At 52.3% G+C, this 22691-nt stretch overlaps 1 protein-coding gene and 1 long non-coding RNA gene across 15 annotated transcripts in view; one reads left to right on the top strand and one right to left on the bottom strand.

Annotated features, from left to right (window-relative positions):
- Positions 1-22691, bottom strand: part of CHD3 (chromodomain helicase DNA binding protein 3) — a 2755261-nt gene that overhangs the window by 2189886 nt on the left and 542684 nt on the right. The gene's annotated exons all lie outside the window — the stretch shown is intronic.
- Positions 10484-14282, top strand: LOC138567802 (uncharacterized). The gene is made up of 2 exons (XR_011302277.1): positions 10484-11385; positions 14097-14282. It is a non-coding gene; the product is annotated as an uncharacterized lncRNA (long non-coding RNA).

The raw sequence follows: 22691 nt of genomic DNA, 5'->3' as shown, positions 1-22691 counted from the left end.
CTCAAAAGGATTCGGCGGCAATGCCTCATCATACCGCCAGGCAGCCCACTCCTCGTCGCAGGAAGCCTACAGATGCGGCAACAAGACAGGAGGACCGTCGTCGTCGCCAAGGAGGCAAAGGTGGCAAGGCCTCTGCGAAACAAGACTGAACCGGCCGTGACGCCGGGCCCCCACCCGAGCACCCCGGTGGGAGGCCGGCTGGCGAAATTCATCAGCGTGTGGGAGTCCATCTCCACCGACCGTTGGGTGCTGGCCAACAGGCACTCCCTGGAGTTCCAAAGAAAGTGTCCCCGTTTCCCACCTGTGGCCAGGAAGGAAAACCATGTGCCACAGCTGCTTCTGGAGGTACGAGTAATGCTGAGAAAGGGCGCAATAGAACTCTTCCCAAAGAGGCTCCGGGGCTCCGGAGTATACTCGCGGTACTTCCTTGTCCGAAAGAAGACCGGCGGCTGGCGGCCCATCCTAGACCTGCGCCGCCTCAACAAATACATCAAGTCCCAGAAGTTCCGGATGGTCACCCTTCAGCACGTGCTGGGACAATTGGAGGAAGGCGACTTCCTGTCATCGCTGGACTTGGAGGATGCTTACTTCCACATCCCCATACGAAAAGGATCGAAAGTTCTTACAAGTGCGGCACTACCAGTTCAAGGCCCTGCCCTTCGGGTTGAAGTCGGCGCCAAGGGTCTTCACTAAGTGCCTGTCACTGGTGGCGGCGCGGCTGCAGGGGATCCACGTATACCCCTATCTGGACGATTGGCTCATCCGAGCAAAGTCAAGAGAACTCGATCACACAGCGAAGACCCTCCGCCTGCTCACAGAACTGGGATTCTCGATCAACTTTGCAAAGTCCCACTTGGTACCGTCGCAAGACGCCCTGTTCCTGGGAGCCAGATTCGACACAGTGGCACGGTTGGCTTCACCGTCGGAGGAGAGGACGAAAGCCATCATGGGCAAGGTACAACGACTGTTGACCATGGAAGTGGCCAGGGTGAGGTCCATCAAGTCCCTGCTCGGCATGATGTCGTTGTGCATCTACCTCGTGCGTCTGTGCAAGTTGCGGATGCGGCCACTGCAGGAGTTCCTCGACGCCCGTTGGATGCAAGCGGCGGGCAGCTTCGAAGACAGGATCTCCCTCAATGAGACTTTCCGCCAAGCGATCCGGTGGTGGGGCAACCGCGCGCATCTAGCAGCGGGCATGAACTTCTAGACCCCGGCACATCAGGAAACTGTGACGACGGACACCTCCCTATAAGGATGGGGAGCGCACACCAGAGATGCCTTTGGCTCCCGGAGGAGAGGTCACTATACATCAACATCCTGGAGCTCCGAGCCGTGTTCTGGGCCCTCAGGTCGTTCCTTCCGTCCCCCAAGGGCAAAGTGGTAAGGGTCTTCACCGACAACACCACCACGATGTTCTACATCAGGAAGCAGGGGGGCACCAGATCCCCGACCCTATCCAAGGAAGCGCAGGATCTGTGGCACTGGACCGTTGCCCAAGGGATGTTCCTGGTACCCTTCCATCTGGCAGGAATAAAGAACACCATCGCCGACTCACTCAGCAGGGAGCTGCGCTCCTGCCACGAGTGGGAGCTTCGGCAGGATCAAGTGGATCTCCTATTCCGACGATGGTCCCCAGATCGATCTATTTGCGAAGGCGACGAACACCAAGTGCCAGATGTTCGCCAGCAGGTTTCCCTGGCCGGGGAGCATGGGCGATGCCTTCTCATTCCCCTGGGACGGCCTGTTCCTGTATGCGTTCCCACCATTGCCGTTGCTGCTGCGATTCATCAGTCAACTCAGACAGTCCTGGTGCAGGATGACCCTCGTCGCACCGGCGTGGCCGAGGCAGATTTGGTTCCTGGACCTTCTGGACATGTGAGCGTCCCCCCCCCCCAGTCAAACTGCCGACGGATGCGGATCTTCTCGCCAGGGAAGGATGCGCCATTCGACATCACGACCCAGGATAGCTGAACCTGACTCCTGCAGCACTAGAGTTCTGAAGGTACGATATCCCGGTGGACTGCAAGGAGGTGCTTGCAAAGGCCAGGGCGTCCTCGACTCTTACGTGCTATGGACATAAATGGAAGAGGTTCTCTGTCTGGTGCCGTGCACAGAAGATCAACCCTCTGCGGATTATGGCCCCTCAAGTGCTGCCGTACTTGCTGTCGCTGGCCAAGGCAGGGCTGGCTCATGCCTCCATCAAAATCCATCTAGCGGCGATCTCCCGCTACACCAGAACTCTGGGGTTGTCGTCGCTGTGGTCTCATCGCCTGGTGAAGGAGTTCATGAAAGGACTGTTCTGCTCGTTCCCGCCGGTGAAGGCTCTGACCCCGGTGTGGAAGCTCAACGTGGTGCTGACCAGGCTCATGGGTCTGCCATTCGAGCCTTTGCATTCGGCACCGTTGAAGTTCCTATCGTGGAAGACAGCGTTTCTTGTGGCCATCACCTCCGTACGACGAGTGGGAGAGATCCAGGCCCTCTCCTGTAAACCTCCATATCTGACATTCCACGAGACTAGGGTAGTGCTGAGGACGCACCCCTCCTTCATGCCCAAGGTGCCGTCGGACTTCCATCTCAACGAGCCCTTGGTGTTACCTGTTTTATTCCCGTCGCCTTCGTCGCCGGCTGAGAGGACTTTGCACTCGCTGGATGTGTCTAGAGCGCTGAAGTTCTACGTGGACCGCACGAAGAGTCTTTGGAAGACGTCACAGCTGTTTGTGAACTTTGGCCCTGTGAACCAAGGGAAGGCCCTCTCGAAGGCTTCCATTTCCAGATGGCTCTCTGGCTGCATCATGCACTGTCACCAGTTGGCAAACCGACCGTTGGCGGCCGTCCGAGAGCCCATTCAACCAGAGCGATCGCTGCTACCACGGCTTTCCCGTCTGGTGTGCCCCTGCTGTACATCTGCAGGGCTGCTACGTGGAGGTCGAGGCACACCTTCACGAGATTCTACTGCGTCGACCGGGATTGCGCAACCTGTTCGCTTGAAGGTGAGCCTGGTGAAGAGGTAAGAGATGCTTAATGTTGAGTTGTTGAAATGCTTAATGTTGAGCCTTGCCACCTCCCGTGGTTGTGCATGTGTGTACTGCTATGTATTCTTGTATTCATGAGCATGTGAATCAATGGCAGACCCCATGCTGGAGAAGGAACAAGTTACTTCTCCAGCATGGGGTCTGGCATGGATTCACATGCTCATGAATATTCCCCGTCGTCAGGCTGGGAATCCTCGGTAAAGAAAAAAACAGTATCAGTTTCGTTTCTGATATGTCTTTCGTAGTAATAACTAATCACTGATCTCTGTGTCATACTGACCACAGCCAATGACTGCCCTCTCCCTAAGCCCCGCCTCTGGCAGCCATCCTCAGATTTTTACCGCACGTTCTTGTGTTGGGAGTCCTCGTGCATAGCTCTCGAGCTTTTTTGCTACTTTTTTGCGCTTTTTCAAGAGACTTGTCTCATTTTTTCCGGTTCGAGCCTCAAGCTCCACCGTTCCATTCTTCCGTTAACGGGGATCCGTTTCGGAACTTCTACGCCCCTCAAGGGTGAAGACTTCATCGAATCTACTTCTTGGAACATTCCAGAAGACTTGTGGCCTACTTGGACATGGCCCAGGACAAGGGTTCGTCGCCCGGATCCAAGCTGTTTCGGAACTGCCCTGGATGCGGGTTACAAAATGTCTTGAAAGAAGACGAACATTCGAGGTGCCTCTACTGCCTCCACGGGGATAAGACGCATGTAGAGAAGGACAGTGAGTTCTGTAAGAACATGTCGGAGCGGACCATGAAAGACCGTCGATCCCGCCTTGTCAGCTGGTTGGAGAAGGCTGGAGAGAAGAAGAAAGGGTCCGAGCGGGCTTCTAAGTCCTGTGCGGGCGCCCCGGCGACGGGGGCCCAACACCAGGCCAAGCACCGCGAGTCCGCGGGCTCCGGGAGCGCCGAAAGGTCGGGCTCTTTGGTCGCCAAGCAGGGCGCTTCTTCCCCGGTACCGTCAACCACGAGTCAGCGCTCTGGTTCGGGGAAGAGAAAGTCTGATGCTCCGGGTAAGCTTCGGGAGAAGCCCCGTCCGAGCTCGGATGAGGGGGTTCGAGGCGTTGACCCTCCCCCCAAGGAGAAGGCCCCAGTCGCGCCTAGGGCGGTCAAGGCCCCTACCCACCAAGCTAAGGCCTCTATCGAGGCGATTGCGGCGACTCTGGCCGTGCCGGCAGAGACCCCGCCGACGGAGGCCACCTTCGGAACTAGAGTTTCCCTGCCACCAAGGAGGGAATCCTCTTTTCAACCCGTTGTCAAGACCCCCGTGACAAAAAAGGGGGAGAGGGGCACGGTGGACATCTCGAGCTCGGAATCAGCCTCAGAGGAGGAACTGACTGAGGTCGTGAAAAACCTCGAAGCTCGCTTCGAGAAGGTTCGATCCCGTGAGGAGGATCCCCTGGACGTAATCAAGGAGGATGAGGACGACTAGGATGAACAGCCCTCCCGTCCAGTGCAGCCGGAACCCGAGCCTCAGGATAGCTCGGCGGCCATCTTGTTGGCGATCCAGTCCCTATGCTCTGAGATCCGAACGAGATTACCACGGCCCAGGCCGGAGGAACCCCAACCTGGCCCGTCGGAAAGCCCTCCGAACAAGCGACGACGGATCCATCCCTCTCCTCCCGTCGCTCACGCAAGACCTACGGTCCCCTCCTCATCCTCTCCCAAACCGGGTGACGACGATGTGGTAGGCACGACGACGGGCTCTGACGACGACGGTGCAGACGACGGAACGGACCTTCCGTCTCCCGCCCCACGGGCCTCCCCGCCCGACGAAATTGGCTCATTCCATGCCATGATATCCAGGGCGTCGGAGTTGTTCCAACTCTGCCCAGAAGAACGCAAAAAGGAAGGTTTCCTTTACCAGCGCAGGGAGGCCAAGAGAAAATCAGTCATCGCGGTGCCCCTGATCGACGACATCTGGGAGGAAGGCCTATCAGTGCTGAAGAACCCCTCCACAGCACCGGCCAAACGGGACCGATACGAGAAAAAGTATCGGGTCCCTGACACGGCTCCCCTGTGTCTCAGGGCCCAGCCAACGCCAGACTCTGTTGTCTCGGCGGCGGCTAAGAAGAAGGACGCGGGCTCAGGAGCCTCGACAGCAAATTCCCCACCGGACGGCGAGGGAAAGAAATTAGACGCCATGGGACGACGCATTATCTCGTCGGCGGCGACGACAATCAAGGCGGCCAACGCCCTTGCTATCGTCGCCCGTTACGACAGAGAACTATGGTTTAAGCTGGCCCCCATTTTGGACTTCCTGCCGGACGACAAGAGGGCCGAGTCCCTGGAAATACTTCAAGAAGGCGAGGTGGCGTCTGACCACGCCATAACGGTGGCGACAGACATCGCCGATACCGGTTTTCGCCAGCTAGGCAACAGGGTTTGCCTGCGACGACGAGGTTGGCTCCGAGCAACTGATTTCCGTCAAGACGTCCAGACGAGAGTTTTGGACATGCCGTTCGACGGCAACAACTTGTTCGGCAAGGCTGTGGACGAATCGCTCCAGGCCATAAAGACTGACACGGAGACGGCCCGAGCTCTAGGAACCCTCCAGCAGCGATGGCCCTTTCGGAGCGCCGGAGGCAGACAAGGGGCTTCCAAGGGATCCAGCGGCGGCTCATCGTCCTACCGCCAAGCGGCACGCTCCTCGTCTCAAGAAGCATACAGGGGCCGCGGCAAGCAGGGAGGGTCCCGCCGCCGTCAGCAGGGAGGCCAGGGCGGTAAGGCCACCACCTCCAAGCAAGATTGAACCGGCCGTGGTGTCGGGCCCCCACCGAAACACCCCGGTGGGAGGCCGGCTGACGAAGTTCGTCGGCGTGTGGGAGACCATCTCCACCGACCGTTGGGTGTTGGATACCCTGGCAAGAGGACACTCTATCGAATTCCTGAGGAAGTGCCCCCATTTTCCACCTGTGGCCAGGAAGGAGAATCATGTTCAACAACTCCTGTTGGAAGTACGAGCGATGCTCAGAAAAGGCACCATCGAGCTCGTCCCCAAGAGACTCCGGGGCTCCGGAGTGTACTCAAGGTACTTCCTCATCAGAAAGAGGACAGGCAGCTGGCGCCCCATCCTGGACCTTTGTCGTTTGAACAAATACATCAGGTCACAAAAGTTCAGGATGGTCACTCTACAACACGTGTTGGGACAGCTAGAGGAAGGCGACTTCCTATCGTCGCTGGACCTGGAGGATGCGTACTTCCACGTTCCCATCCTAAAAAGTCACCGGAAGTTTCTCAGGTTCGTCGTCCAGGAACGCCACTACCAATTCAAAGCTCTGCCGTTCGGATTGAAGTCGGCGCCCAGGGTCTTTACCAAGTGCCTGGCGCCGGTGGCTGCACGGCTGCGTCTGCAGGGGATTCACGTCTACCCCTACCTGGACGACTGGCTCATCCACGCAAAGACAAGGGAACTCGCCGTCGGACACACTGCGAGCACCGTCCGGCTACTCACACAACTGGGATTCGCCATAAATTACCCGAAGTCTCACCTGATTCCGTCGCAGGTGGCCCTGTTTCTGGGAGCGAAGCTCGATACAGTGAGGCGCCTGGCGGCACCGTCGGAGGAACGGACGAAGACCATTCTGGGCAAGGTGCAACGCCTGTTAGCCACGGACGTGGCCAGGGTGAGGTCCATCAAGTCTCTCCTGGGGATGATGTCCTCTTGCATCTATCTCGTGCGCCTTTGCAGACTACGGATGCGCCCGCTTCAAGAATTCCTCGACGCCCGTTGGATGCAGGCGACGGGCACCTTCGAAGACAGGATCCCTCTCAACAAAGCGTTCCAGCGGGCGATTCAATGGTGGGGCTCTCGAGCTCACCTCACGGCGGGCACAGACTTCCAGACGCCGTCATACCAGGTGACGGTGACTACGGACGCCTCACTGGAAGGCTGGTGCGCCCACACAGGAGATCTCCACGCAAGAGGCCTCTGCCTTCCGGAGGAGAAGTCTCTGCACATCAACATCCTGGAGCTTCGAGCCGTGTTCTGGGCTCTCAGATCGTTCCTCCCGTCCCTCAAAGGCAAGGTGGTGAGGATCTTCACAGACAACACCACGACGATGTTTTACATACGGAAGCAGGGAGGCACCATATCCCCAGCCCTTTCCAAGGAAGCACAGGATCTGTGGCACTGGGCGGTCGCCCAGGGGATGTTCCTGGTTCCCTTCCACCTGGCGGGAGAAAGAAACACCATCGCCGACTCGCTCAGCGGGGAGCTGCGCGCGTGTCACGAGTGGGAACTGCGCCAGGATCAGGTGGACCAACTCTTTCGACGATGGGGCAAACCCCAGATCGACCTGTTCGCAACAGCGACGAAATCAAAGTGTCAGAGGTTCGCCAGCAGGTTGCCCCAGCCGAGAAGCATGGGCGATGCGTTCTCGTTCCCCTGGGACGGATTATACCTGTACGCGTTCCCTCCGTTTCCGTTGCTGCTTCGACTAATCAACCAGCGCAAGAGGTCCCGGTGCAGGATGATCCTCGTCGCACCGGCGTGGCCGAGGCAGATCTGGTTCCCGGACCTTCTGGACTTGTCAACGTCCTCGTCCATCAAGCTACCGGCGGACCCGGATCTCCTCTCCAGAGAAGGAGGCGCCATCCTACACCACGACCCGGCGTCTCTGAACTTGCAGGCCTGGCTCCTGCGGCACTAGAGTTTGGGGGGTACGATATCCCGGCTGACTGTAGAGAGGTTCTCGCAAAAGCCAAGGCGTTCTCAACTCTCAAGTGTTACGGACATAAGTGGAAGAGGTTCTCTGTCTGGTGCCGGGCACAGAAGATCAACCCTCTACGGATTACGGCCCCTCAAGTGCTGCCGTACCTGCTGTCGTTGGCCAAGGCGGGATTGGCCCACGCCTCCATCAAAATAAACCTGGCTGCCATCTCAAGATATACCAGGACGACGGGACGGGCGTCCCTATGGTCGCATCGTCTTGTAAAGGAATTTATGAAAGGATTTTTCAGATCGTTCCCGCCGGTGAAGGCGCCTGCCCCGGCTTGGGAGCTTAATGTAGTGCTGGCTAGGCTCATGGGTGCCCCATTTGAACCTATGCATTCGGCACCGCTGAAGTTCCTGTCGTGGAAAACTGCTTTTCTCGTGGCCATCACCTCTGCACGACGAGTGGGAGAGATCCAGGCCCTATCCTGCAAGCCTCCATACTTAACTTTTCACGACACGAGGGTGGTGCTGCGGACGCACCCCTCCTTCATGCCCAAGGTGCCGTCGGACTTCCACCTCAACGAGCCCTTGGTGTTGCCAGTGTTCTTCCCGTCGCCTTCGTCGCCGGCTGAGAGGACTTTGCACTCGCTAGATGTGGCTAGAGCGCTGAAGTTCTACGTGGACCGCACGAAGAGTTTTCGGAAGACGTCACAGCTGTTTGTGAATTTTGGGACTGTGAACCAGGGGAAGGCTCTCTTGAAGTCTTCCATTTCCAGATGGCTCTCCGGCTGCATCATGCACTGCCACCGGTTGGCAAACCGACCGCTGCCAGGCCGTCCGAGAGCCCATTCGACCAGAGCGATCGCTGCTACCACGGCGTTCCTGTCTGGTGTGCCCCTGCTGGACATCTGCAGGGCTGCTAGTGGAGGTCGACGCACACCTTCACAAGATTCTACTGCGTCGATCGGGATTCCAGGGAGGAGTCCAGAGTCGGCCAAGCAGTGCTGCGCAACCTGTTCGCCTGAGGTGAGCTTTGTGAGGAGGTAAGAGATGCTTAATGTTGAGTTGTTGTATTGCTTAATGTTGAACCTTTTTTGCCACCTCCCGTGGTTGTGCATGTGTACTGCTATGTATTTTTTATTCATGAGCATGTGAATCCATGCCAGACCCCATGCTGGAGAAGGAACAAGTTACTTACCTGTAACTGTTGTACTCCAGCATGGGTATGGCATGGATTCACATGCGAACCCTCCCGCCTTCCCCTCTGCGGCTCTTCACTTGGTCATACTGCCACTTGACGTGCTACCAAATCTGAGGATGGCTGCCAGAGGCGGGGCTTAGGGAGAGGGCAGTCATTGGCTGTGGTCAGTATGACACAGAGATCAGTGATTGGTTATTACTACGAAAGACAGATCAGAAACGAAACTGATACTGGTTTTTTCTTTACCGAGGATTCCCAGCCTGACGACAGGGAATATTCATGAGCATGTGAATCCATGCCAGACCCATGCTGGAGAACAACAGTTACAGGTAAGTAACTTGTTCCTTCCTTTTCACCTGGGGGGAGTCAAAAACATTGACGACTCCCTCAGCAGGGAGCTGCGCTCTTGCCACGAGTGGGAGCTTCTGCAGGGTGAAATGGACAACTTCTTCCTCAGGTGGGGCAGTCCTCACATCAATCTGTTATCGACGGCGATGAACACCGAGTGCCGGAGGTTCACCATCAGCTTCCCCCAGCCAGGGAGCATGGGGAAGGCATTCACCTTCCCTTTGGGAAGGCCTGTTCCTGTATGCGTTCCCTCCGTTGCTGCTGCTACTACAAGTCATCGGTCAACTCAAACAGTGCTGGTTCTGGATGATCCTCGTCGTACCAGTGTGGCCGAAGCAAATCCGGTACCTTCTCAGCATGTCCGTGTCCCCTCCAGTCAAGCTACCAGTGGTCGTGGATCTTCTCGCCAGGGTAGGAGGCGCAATACTGCACCACGACCCAAGATCGCTGAACCTGAAGCCCTGCCTGCGGACTGCAGGGAGGTCCTCGCCAAGGCCAGGGAGTCGTGGACTCTGAAGTGTTACAGACACAAATGGAAGCGTTTCGCGACCTGGTGCCGATCACAGAAGATTAACCCTCTGAGGGTCACGACCCACAAGTCCTTCCAACTTGTCGTTGGCTATGTCAGGGCTGGCGCACGTCGCCATCCTGGTGCATCTGGTGGCTATCTCCCGCTACACCAGGGCTCCAGGACAGTCTTTGCTTTGGTCGCACCATCTAGTCATGGAGATCATTAGGGAACTGTTCCGATCGCTCCCGCCGGTGAAGACGCTGCCCCGGTGTGGGAACACAACGTGGTGCAGACTAGGCTCACGGGGCCCCTTTCTAGCCTATGCATAAAGCTCTGCTCAAGTTCCTTCGTGGAAGACAGGTTTCTTCGTGGCCATTACCTCTGCCAGGAGAGTAGGTGAGATCCATGCCCTGTCCTGCAAGCAGCCTTATTTCACTTTCCACGAGACGAGGGTGGTGCTGCGGACGCACCCCTACTTCATGGCCAAGTTTCCATCCGAATTTCATGTGAACGAACCCTTGGTGTTGCCTGTGTTTTTTCTGACGCCTTCGTCGCCGGCTTAAAAGACTTTGCACTCACTGGATGTGGCTCGAGGGCTGAAGTTTTATGTGGCCCGCACGAAGAGTTTCCGGAAGGCTTCTCGGCGTTTTGTTAACTTTGGTCCTGTGAACCATGGGAAGGCCTTGTCCAAGGCTTCCATCTCCCATTGTCACTAGTTGGCAAACCAACCGCTGGCTGGCTGGCCGTCCGAGAGCCCACTCCACCAGAGCGATCGCTGCGACGACTGCGTTCCTGTCTGTTGTGCCCCTGCTAGACCTCTGCAGGGCTGCTACGTGGAGGTCTACCCACACCTTCACGAAATTCTACTGCATTGACAGGGATTTCAGAGAGGAGTACAGAGTCGGCCAAGCAGTGCTACGCAACCTGGTTGCTTGAAGGTGAGGAGGTAAGAGTAATTCCTTCTGTTGAGCCTTGCCACCTCCCTTGGGCGTGTATATATGTACTGCTATTTTATTTATTTCCATTTTTAAAGCGCTCACACAGGCCACGGGCATCGAGGCGCTGTTACAGGAATTGTTTTTTTTTTGGTTGCATAATTGTTTTTCTTTTTTGTCTTAGTTGCGTATTTATAACGCGCTTAAACACCCAGAGGTTTCTAAGCGCGGACCCGGGAATCGAACCTGTGTTGCTTCGTGTCGTCTTGCTTCCAAGGCGCGCACGTTGCCGCTGAGCTATCCTCCTGGGCTATGTATTCTTTATTCATGTGCATGTGAATGCATGCTAGACCCCATGCTGGAGAAGGAACGAGTTACTTACCTGTAACTGTTGTTCTCCAGCATGGGTCTGGCATGGAATCACATGTGAACCCTCCTGCCCCTCTGGGGCTCTTCTTGGTCATACTGCCACTTTACGTGCTACCAAATCTGAGGATGGCTGCCAGAGGAGGGGCTAAGGGAGAGGGCAGTCATTGGCTGGTGGCAGTATGACCCATAACTCAGACATTGGTTTATAGGAGAAAGACAGTTTATAAACAAAAGTGAAACTTTTTTTTCTTATACCGAGGATTCCCAGCCCGACGACAGGGAATATTCATGAGCATGTGATTCCGTGCCAGACCCATGCTAGAGAACAACAGTTACAGGTAAGTAACTTGTTCCTTACCCTACTTCCCCCTTGCTTTCCACACCCTCTACCTAACTCTCTTTCTGGTTACCCTACCTCCCTGTGTCTATCCAATCCAACAGACCCTAACCCTCTATCCCTGAGGGGTTACTGTGTCCTGTGTACTACTATAGTGCAGGTGCCATAACCCTATGGGGATGCACAAGTTTGTGCTGCCCCTGCGTAACAGACAGAGGACCTGTGACACCTGGAGACACGGCTTTGTAATGCTAGTGTGTAAAATTTGAGCCAGGATAACATGGCGTCGATGCGCAGCCATTTTGAACACTCATCTACCGTTGCTGCCTACATTGCCCACAATGGTGGCAAGGATCAAGTTCAAAACCCTCTGCATTGTCCACAAGTCTTTCTGGGTACTGGGACCGCACTACTTACAACTCTCTCTTCCTTAACATGTCCCTTCTCGAGCTCTCCGCTCATCCACCTCCAACTCTCTGAGGGTCAGTCGCTTTTCAAAGCAGAAAGTTGGGGGCAGATCTCTTTCTTCGGCTGGGGCCTCCCTCTAGAAGAGCCTCCCTGCCTCTCTCAAACTTGAGCAGAACTACCTCTGGTCCCAGAAGCAACTCAACACCTTCCTCTTTGCTTCTGCTTTCTCTCTTCCTCTCCCCTGCTGATGACCCGTCTGGTCCACACACTGGTCACCCTCTGAAGTTGGGCCCAGGTCCCTGCCTGTCCAGTTGCACCTTTCACTGCCTTTTGGCTGCCCCAGCACTTGGGGTCTGTATCTGTAACCCTACATCCCCTTCGCTCTGCACTTATGAGCCACCCGTTGGCTGCACTTTTGATTACCTGCACTGAGCCACCCGCTGGCTGCACCTTTGATTACATCCCCTTCCCTGCACTTGCGTGATCTAAATGACAAGGCCTAGTAAGATCGTTGTTTCGTCCTCCCTCTGTTTCCCCATCCTTGTCTTCTCTGGCCTAGAAACACTTGTGTATAGGCGCGTTATAAATTCCATATCATACATTAAAATACAAGCCTACCTGAAACAACACAACATCCTCAGCCCTCACTAGTCAGGCTTCAGACCTGCCATGGCACAGAATACTTCCTCCTTGACCTGAAAAACCAACTCGACGATATCCACGACACTGGCAACCTAGCCCTCCTCCTTCTCGATCCATCGGCAGCGTTTGACCTGGTCAACCACCAAACACTCTGCCACCACCTCACTTTAGCTGCCAACATTTCACCCAAGTCCACCAAATGGATTGCCTAATTTCTTGCAGGCACACAGTGTCTATGCTGGAAGCACTGCTGCCCATCCAACTCAAGTTCCCTGCGGGGTCCCTCAAGGCTCATACCAACTATGCCGATGATACCCAAATCCTCATTCCCCTCTCAGGGATTTATGACCAAGACTACAGCTACATCAACAGAATGTATGACACTATCCAAGCATGGTTGGCCACCAGGTTGGCCTGGGGCATAACATTGTCTCAGGCACCAATGAAAAAGTGACCCACAGTTGCAAATGGCAATTCATTCCTTTTGTAACAGACTGGTTGAATTGTACACAAGTGGGAGTTTTTTGATACAATGTGATGCAAATTCTGAAATTTAGGAATATGTATTCAGGAACAATGGTCAAAACTACTAGCCGCATAAAATATACATTTTTTATACAATTATGACTTTCCTGGACATTAGTCCGGAAAATCTGAATTCTGAAAGCTCAATTCCGTGGTCTTTAGTCACGTGGGGAGAAGTCGGAAGAGCATGATGGTCACACCTACGCACAAAGGCAGAGTGTGCCTTCACTCCCCTGAATTCTTCAGTAGCAAGGAACATTTCCAAGGACGAGTTCAACGCCCTAATTGACAGCAGACCACTGAGGTGATGATGGATGATCATGTTAATTGTTGGGAAGCTGTGGTTAAGACTAGCTTATCTGCACCTGGACGCTCAGCCTGAGAGCTGCTAACATAGGTTGGGAGGGTACTGACAGAGGTTGGAAAGTTACCGATGATAAAGGACCGCATGATCAAGGGTCCTATAGTTGTGTAGCCAATTAGACGTCGTATATTTAGTGACATTTATAGTGACATTTTAGGGAAGGGCTTAGTTGCCCCACCTGATGTTAAGAAGCCTATCACTTTATTTCACTGCCCAAACGAGTATGGATAGTATACCTAGATGATTCGTTTAGACCCTATCGCATTCACCCGTAGGTATTTAAGTTTTCCCACGTAGGATGACATGAGTGATACACAGGTTAACGTCATCAATGACGAATATTTACTATAAAGGTGTCATTTTTTTAATGAAACACTTTGAGATAGTGATGAGAGACATCTGCTGATGTCCGTTATCATTCCTGTTTTAGATAATTGATATTAAAACACTTATCCTTTTGCCAACTACCTGAGTTGTTTCGATTATTGCTGTTTGAATACAATTCTGCATCCCCATCTATCTCAAGGGTATTGCTATCTCATCTTAGAGGGCTGGAAGGTCCAGTTCACTCTGATGACATGTACATTGTAATTTTTAATTTCACATTACTATTATAAATATATGTACCTTGATGCACCATTTGCTGTATAGGGGCATTATAAATACCCAATAAATTATTGATTAATATGTTCATGCTGTCATACGTTACATTTTGGTGGCTATTGCATGCATCCCAATCTTTGAGCCTTACATGTTTATCTCTTTACACTTAGAGAGAAGTCATCCTCATTGGAGCATTCCGCGTTGGCTTGTGTGGATGACCTGAATTTCGCACCAACCTCCTGAGTGCCATTGTTTCGAAGTTGTCCAAAAATAAATGTTCTTGCTGGTTTTTGCAATTTATTTTCTGTTAATACATATTTCATTGTAAAGAATAAAATGATCAGCGTAAAACTTGATTGCTTCTCTACTACTTTGCTTCTTTGTGTTAACATTGATCAAATCAGCGTAACTTCAAATGGCCTTCAACTATACAGAATGTGGGCCAATAAAGCAAATGGGGGCTTATACATCTATGCTTGCTGACAGGAGCAACAGAGTGGGATGGAACATCACATACTATCCAGTAGGAACTATTAGGCTGTGCCTTGAAACTTCATCCTGAAGAACTCCTTGGTAGTGCTAAAGAACATATAATTCATAAGCTATACAGTATATATAATTTGCATCCGTTTTATGACATTTTTGACTGGGGTGTATGAGGTGTTGATGATATGTGTGCAGTCTGGTGGGTGTACACCCAGACTGGGTTCTGGCTGCGTTAGGCCTGTAGGACGCTTATATGTGCAGCTAGGCCGGTTTGTAATGGGATATAGCTGCTTTTTATTAGAGTGATGACGTGTTTGTGGGGTAGTGGTCATATGTGAGCAGCTTGGCCGAATTGATTGAGGGGTATAGGTGCACTCTAATTGTGTAATGTGTAGAGTAGAGAGTAAGCATAGTGATATGATATGATGTTCCATCCACACGGCGATTAAGCGCAATGCGCTTCAAAGGCATTCGATGACAAGGGAGGGAAAGAGGGAGAAAGCAAAGACACTCCCACAGGGCATGGACAGCACAAATGTGAAGACTAGCTACTGCACTCAGTCTAGAGACACCTCGACAGTGCAGGTGCTAGGGCACAGACAGGAGGGCATGCCTGGGAACTGTAAACGAGGACCAGAGGGGTTGGGTACACAGGGGCATCGCAGGGGACCGGGGGTGGGGGCAAACCGCAACAGCATGCAGGGGACCAGAGGGTACAGAGAGAAATCACAGTAACAGAGGGGCTGGGGGTATACAGCGACATCAAGGGCGACCAGAGGGGGCTGGGGGAACACAGCGACAACATGGGACACGAGAGGGGCATGGGGTAGTTGGCGATATCTTAGGGGACCGGGCGAGAAGCTGGCAGCATCACACTGAACCGGAGGTTGTTGGAGGGGCAGTGACGAGATGTGAACCAGGGGGTCTGGGCACACAGTGAAACGTTGGGACCTAAGGGGTTGTGGGCACACAGTGATGACGAGGGAAATAAGGGCGGGGGTACCAGCGACAACTGGCGGATAGTAGGTCAAGAAACTCATATCCGTTAAGACTAGTGATCTGACCAATCAGGGAGGTGGACGGGCTGGGAGACGGGCGGGGATCAGGAAGAGGAAGCTGGTGGGGAAGGCAGGGAGAGGGATTCACTGAGGCACGGAGCACAGATTAATACAATTAAATGGCAAAAACAGGCTCGGAGGAACTTTTAGATGCTTTCCACTCGCCTCGCTTTCACGAAGCGATTATTACCCAAAGCAAAGACATTGGGTAATAATTGTATTATCGCTGTGTTGCAACTAACCAACGATCCACGACTATTCACAGATAAGCATGCCGTTTCGTCCATGTTACCAAAATTGAACAAGGTTTATAATTTGCTTATGTTTCCAATCTATTCAGATCCCTTATGGTATACTAGAGGTTGTGGGGTTGTTTGATGGTTTAGAAACCGATATTCATCTCTGCACCACTGGTGCACCGGAAGTTGATTTGCCACAGTGTGCCTCATATCCCAAACAGAACGGCCCTCCTAATTGGCTAATAGTCACCAAAGAGCTATAAACCCAATCGGAGGGTTGGGCTAGCCAACTATGATTCTATGAAGGCCACTTGCCTCCGGAACTAATACAGTTGTGTCCTGCTGTGAGCAGTTAATGATTGTCAGGTAAAGGAGGAGTGCTTCAGTTTAAAGAGTTTCGAGTACAGAAGCAGCCAGGCACATATGACGTGTCCTTGAAGGATGCAAGGATGGCAGTGAGTGTCTCCAATTGTCCAGATAGCTGCGGTTTTTCGAGATGGGATGTGTAGTGTGCAGTCAGTTGTAGCGTTGTTTTCAGAATGAGTGTAATTGTTTCAGTGAGGGGAGGCGGGACAGGACTTCTCGTCAATGGTGTGATAATTGCACGAGAGAGAAGCCGCACTTTTCACCTGGTGTGTGATACTTAGCAACACTTTATGCGTCAGGTTCCCATACAGTCCCCAGGCGGTGTTTGAGCACTTTTACTTTACTTTATTGAATTTGTATTGCGCACCTGAGAACCCGGAGGCTTAAGCGCGCAGACAAGACAAACAACATAAATACATATAAGGGTCGATAACAAGATAAGAGCAAAATGGGCAAGACATAACAATCACCATCCACTTAGTAACTGCAGTTCAAGTATTGAGAAAATCAGAGTAAGCATGTTAACAATAATCAGGAAGAGGAAGAACCATAAGAAACTCTCTGAAGATCTAAATTCTAAGAATAATGTTACAGTTTGAGGTCCCTTTGGGTAGATATTTGCATCGTCTGAGAAAAGCAGGCAAGGTGCTGGCCCCACAGCCCACCAAAATGCAGTCACAATTGGGTAGCAGACACCAGTCACTCAGATCTATCCTCCGAATGATCATTAAGTCCTTGAGTCCGACTACTCCTGGGACAGTTCTGTGGCACAACCAAGCGAGAACCTTATTGCGCAGGGCTTCTTTGGGCTCTTTTTCTTTAGTTTTCTGAATGTTCGTTATAATGAAATATCTTTGATCTATTACAAAGTCATGAGTGTTCGAGTCCATTATCTTAGGCATATGGATTTTTTTTTTTTTTTTTTTTTTCACTGGCAGATTTCATAGGGAAGTGCTTTTCAATTTAGCATTCATGACTGTGGGATGTTTAACCTCTTTATGGCCAGCACTGAGCTCATGCAGAGATAAGGAAGGAACAGTTTCCTGTAATAAGTCTACGCTAGGGATTTTTGCCTTTTCATCGCATGCCAATATTGGCCCCATAGAACTCAGGGATTCCTCAATACAGAGGTCAGTTTGAGTGGCTTGATCTGTCATTTCCCTTTGTGAAAGAGTTTGGCTGGCAGTGTTTACCCTTGCTGCCTGTAGCATCAGCGCTAGCATGCCCATGTGTCTGGGATGCAGAGTTCAATTTAGGCACCCATAGGTCTGCTACCCAATCGTTTAATGCACCCGACAAAAAGCCACGGTCAAATGGGTCCTTAGAAAGTAGTAGCTCTTTAGCAATGTTGGCCATAAGGTCGGGCCATTTGGAGGAGAGCCGAATGCTTGGATTGATCAAAATTGGGTGTACTCCTCCCTTGTGGGGCAAGATTGAATATACCCCTACCTTGAGGGGCAATGGCAGGTAAGGTTATGGGTATCTCAGGCTTTGGCGATGGTAGATCATTAGAGGTCTACACAGTCACCGTGTCATCCATGGTGCTATGCAGACTTACTATGAGTACATGTACTTTACGATTTTCCTTCAGTGAAAGACTATCCAAGACCCGCGTTGAGTTTGGTGCTTCGAATCCGGAGAACCCACAACCAGCCCTCTGCAAGAATGTTTTATATGTTAACCATATATGCTTCAAGTACTCCCAGGGCGTTAAGTGGGGTAAGAAAGTAAGGTGGTGGGGGCTCATTTGGGGGTGTGTCTTGCATGATGGCCATGGTCTAATACCTGATGGGGGTGGCCTACCTACGAACATTTTAAAAATGGTGTGGCCTGCTAACTAATTGCATATCACAACACAGTGTGCTTGCTTCATTCCTTAAAGTATTAGAAATCAATGCTCAATATCATTAACTATTGGACCCTCACAAAAGGGTAGTTGTTTTATTAGCAGGTTCATTAGCATCCCATTACATAGTTTGGGCAAGACTAACCCTTCAAAGGCACTACTCATCTCCTCTGTCGGGCTGTGAAAGGGAGGCCCAGGCAGTTCAGACACTTTCATCTGCCTACAGCACCCAAGCAGCTAGTTTTGTTGCAAATAGCCTCTCCGTCCATCCAGTGCCTTATGAGTGGGAAAGCAGCCGGAGCCAGCCCTGAGCCTTGAAGGGACAAGCATAGAGGAAAGCAACAGGGGGATAGCAGGAGCCTTGAAGGGGCAAGCGTAGAGGAGAGCAACAGGGGGGCAGCAGGAGCCTGGAAGGGGCAAGCGTAGAGGAGAACAGGGGGACAGCAGGAGCCTGGAAGGGGCAAGCGTAGATAAGAGCAACAGGGGGACAGCAGGAGCCTTGAAGGGGCAAGCGTAGAGGAGAACAGGGGGACAGCAGGAGCCTTGAATGGGCAAGCGTAGAGGAGAGCAACACGGGGACAGCAGGAGCCTTAAAGGGGCCAGCGTAGAGGAAAGCAGCAGGGGGACAGCAGGAGCCTTGAAGGGGCAAGCATAGAGGAGAGCAACAGGGGGATAGCAGGAGCACCCGTGGAGCCTCATAAGGATCCCGACAAGTGCAACCCCGACGAGTGCAACAGGTGAGGCACCTCTATTAATGCAAACACACAGGAAGATACCGTAGGACATAGCAAGGGAGGGAGGAGGCTCCGGACCACAGAGCAGTCAGCTATACAAAGAGGACTACCTCACAACCTCCACCACACCAACCATCCAGGAGAAGATTGAGGCCAGGAAGGGCCAAGGCACCGCACCCAAGAGGGGCAAAGCGGACACCTCAGGCAGGGGGGTCGCTGGGAGACATTTCCCCCTAAAAGCGGGGGATGTAAAGGACTAGGGGCCCTGCAGACCTGGTCCAGGAGAGACAACCTGCCAGGTATAGCCCCATGACCTCCACGAGGAGAGAATCCCCAAGTAGCTGCAGAAAATAGGTCCCACAAAAGGAGGCCCGGTTGAGAAGGAGGGGGACCCACCAGCACCTCATCACCACAAGACCGGGCCTCAAAGACATTACATAAAGGGGTTTCCACCACCCTTCCCCCCATGAGGCTAGAGGGGTCCGAGAGGCCCAGAACCAGAATAAAATCACCAGGGAGGCTAAACTTTAAGGCAAAATGAAAGCCCGGGGAGGGCAACAGCCACAATAGATAACACCAAAAGGGGTGGGGGGGGCCTTGGAATTAAAAATGGGCCCAGACAAGCCTGCAGGTTGTACAGCTGGGGAAAGGAAAAGACTCCATTTTTTTTAAAAAACATTTTTTATTGTGTTTGGTTAAAATTTACCTTTGCAAAACAATCATCACATTAACAGTAAAATATGTAAACTTCTAAGCAAAAACAGCCTTAATACTCTAAAAGAACAAAAGAAAAAATGAAAGGACTCAATACCCGCGATTCCACAGCGGATTCGCCACCAGAATTTGCTTAGGCTGGCGAAATGATGCAACATGGGGTTAAAAATGCTGAGGCACAGCTCCAGTTGCCCGGGAAGGACGGCGCAAAGCCACCATAGGGTTATATTGGCACAATTCCTCACAGGCGGCTTTGCAGGGCAGCAGAAAATTGCATTTTATGTGCCGTCAGAATTTGCTTAGGCTGCCGTCTGATTTTGCAATCCCACCATAAATGATGTAACATAGGGTACAAAATTGCCACCATAGGGTTAATGCTGCACTGCCCTGTACAACACAGGTTTAAAATTGATAACACAAATTGCTAACATAGGGTTAATGCTGACTGCTCCGTACAACATATGGTTGGCTACAAAAAACACTGTCAAAAAATGCCATTGCAAGCATTTTCTGACGGGTTAATGCTATGCTGCACTGCCCTGCACAAAATAGGGTTAAAATAGATAATATGCCCTGTGGAAACATAGGGTTACTGTAGCACTGCCCCTGCCCCTGCTGCCCCTGCCCCGTAGACCAGAACGCATTTTCTGACAGGTTAATGCTATGCTGCACTGCCCTGCACAACATAGGGTTAAAATAGATAATATGTCCTGCGGAAACATAGGGTTAATGTACAGCTGCCCCTGCCCCTGGCCCCGCTGCCCCTGCCCCGTAGACCAGAAAGCATTTTCTGACGACAGAAAGCATTTTCTGACGGGTTAATGCACTGCCCTGCACAACATAGGGTTAAAATAAATAATATGCTCTGTGGAAACATAGGGTTAATAGGGTTAATGTACAGCTGCCCCTGCCCCTTGCCCCGCTGCCCCTGCACCGTAGACCAGAAAGCATTTTCTGACGGGTTAATGCACTGCCCTGCACAACATAGGGTTAAAATAAATAATATGCCCTGTGGAAACATAGGGTTAATGTACAGCTGCCCCTTGCCCCGCTGCCCCTGCCCCGTAGACCAGAAAGCATTTTCTGACAGCAGAAAGCATTTTCTGACGGGTTAATGCACTACCCTGCACAACATAGGGTTAAAATAAATAATATGCCCTGTGGAAACATAGGGTTAATAGGGTTAATGTACAGCTGCCCCTGCCCCTTGGCCCGCTGCCCCTGCCCCGTAGTCCAGAAAGCATTTTCTGATGGCAGAAAGCATTTTCTGACGGGTTAATGCACTGCCCTGCACAACATAGGGTTAAAATAAATAATATGCCCTGTGGAAACATAGGGTTAATAGGGTTAATGTACAGCTGCCCCTGCCCCTTGGCCCGCTGCCCCTGCCCCGTAGTCCAGAAAGCATTTTCTGACGGCAGAAAGCATTTTCTGACGGGTTAATGCACTGCCCTGCACAACATAGGGTTAAAATAAATAATATGCCCTGTGGAAACATAGGGTTAATAGGGTTAATGTACAGCTGCCCCTTGCCCCTTGCCCCTGCCCCGTAGTCCAGAAAGCATTTTCTGAAACCAGAAAGCATTTTCTGACGGGTTAATGCACTGACCTGCACAACATAGGGTTAAAATAAATAATATGCCCTGTGGAAACATAGGGTTAATAGGGTTAATGTACAGCTGCCCCTGCCCCTTGCCCCTGCCCCGTAGTCCAGAAAGCATTTTCTGAAAGCAGAAAGCATTTTCTGACGGGTTAATGCACTGACCTGCACAACATAGGGTTAAAATAAATAATATGCCCTGTGGAAACATAGGGTTAATAGGTTTAATGTACAGCTGCCCCTGCCCCTTGCCCCGCTGCACCTGCCCCGCTGCCCCGTAGACCAGAAAGCATTTTCTGACGGGTAAGCAAAATCCGACGTTACAGTACCGTCGGATTTTGCTTTGCCATTGAAATTCACGCATGCGCAGTAGCAGCCTAAGCATTTTTCGACGATGAGCAGAATTCGACGTTACACCGGCTCATGCAGACGTAAGCCTTTGTTGCTCCGTCAGGGCCGCTGATATCCTGAATTAAAAAATCCTGATTGCAGCTTTAATTTCGGTGTCGCTCTACGGCACCGAGATTGTGCAACGTTCCGGCGCAACTCCCCAGCAATAGCAGAGAAAATCGTGGCAGGGGATCCCCGTTTTCATCCGACTCCAAAATGTGCACCAAAACTAGCCACCATTTTGTTGCTGCGGCGGGGGCCCGTACTTGCTTAGACTTGGGAAAGGACAAGATACGAACTCCAGCTTTAACCAGTAGTGCTGACGGTGGCCGAATTGCTGCAGTGGCAGAGGCAGGAAGCTTTTGGGCAGCCTAACAATGGCGGTTCACACTGCGGCTGCTGTCCGCGCATCCGGGACATGACTGGTCTCCTGGCGGAGCCAGAAGTTGTGAGAGTGCTGCTGCTCAGTGGCCCAGTGCCTGCTGAGCCCCCTGTCGGGGAGGCGCAGTGGATCAGAGGGGCGGCTGAGGGCCTGGTCACCAGCAGTCAACAAAGAATGTGCGCGACTTCCGCAATGGAGCCATGAGCCTGCTATGGGCTTTCCCAGGAAGAAGTGTCAGAAAGATTATTGGTGGCCCGGGCCGGGCAGCAAGTGGCGGGTGCAGCCCATCTCCCACAGTGGGAGTTTCCCCGTGCCGGGGAGGCTCGAATGACATGTCATTTGTACCTGCTGTTGATGAGAGCCTGGACAGTGCGGCACAGCACCGAGATACCGAAGGCACTGGTGGACAGGTACATCAACAGGCTTTGGGTTATGAGAGCTCTGCTCAAAGGGATAACACCGAAAAGGAACTGGGTTGACATTGCCTCACATGGAATACATTAAGTACAGATCGATTGTGGGTCTAGCCCTCTGTGCTACAAGCCAAGTGCTCAAGAGACACTGCAAAGCTAGACATCAAGTTTAGAAACACTTTTTATAGCAGCAGAAAACAACTGTGGGGCTTATGGTTGTTGTCAATGGGGAAAAGACAAGCAAAAGCGTAACTTCTTTTAAGTGCCATACTCCTCAGTCACCCCATCTATCGCTTACGCCTACACTCCTGCTGAGGGGACACGCATGGCACAGATGTCCGGCAGAAATATTGCTTGCCGTGGTTGTGGATGTGAGGCCTGGTCTGGGCGACAGTGAAAGAGCTGGGCAGGCTGGCTCTGCCCAGTTCTCAGATGCATAGAGGGGCAAGACAGAAACAAGGCAGCATAAAGGCCGGAGCTAAAGAGAGAGACAGCATATGGCGGATTAGCCTGAGTTGTGGTAGCGGCTGGGGGAGA

The sequence above is a fragment of the Ambystoma mexicanum genome, chromosome 1p, assembly GCF_040938575.1.
Source record: "Ambystoma mexicanum isolate Mex_15411 chromosome 1p, UKY_AmexF1_1, whole genome shotgun sequence".
NCBI classification, from domain to species: domain Eukaryota; kingdom Metazoa; phylum Chordata; class Amphibia; order Caudata; family Ambystomatidae; genus Ambystoma; species Ambystoma mexicanum.
The sequence above is the reverse complement of the archived record's forward strand: the minus strand, read 5'-3'. Positions and strand labels throughout refer to the sequence as shown.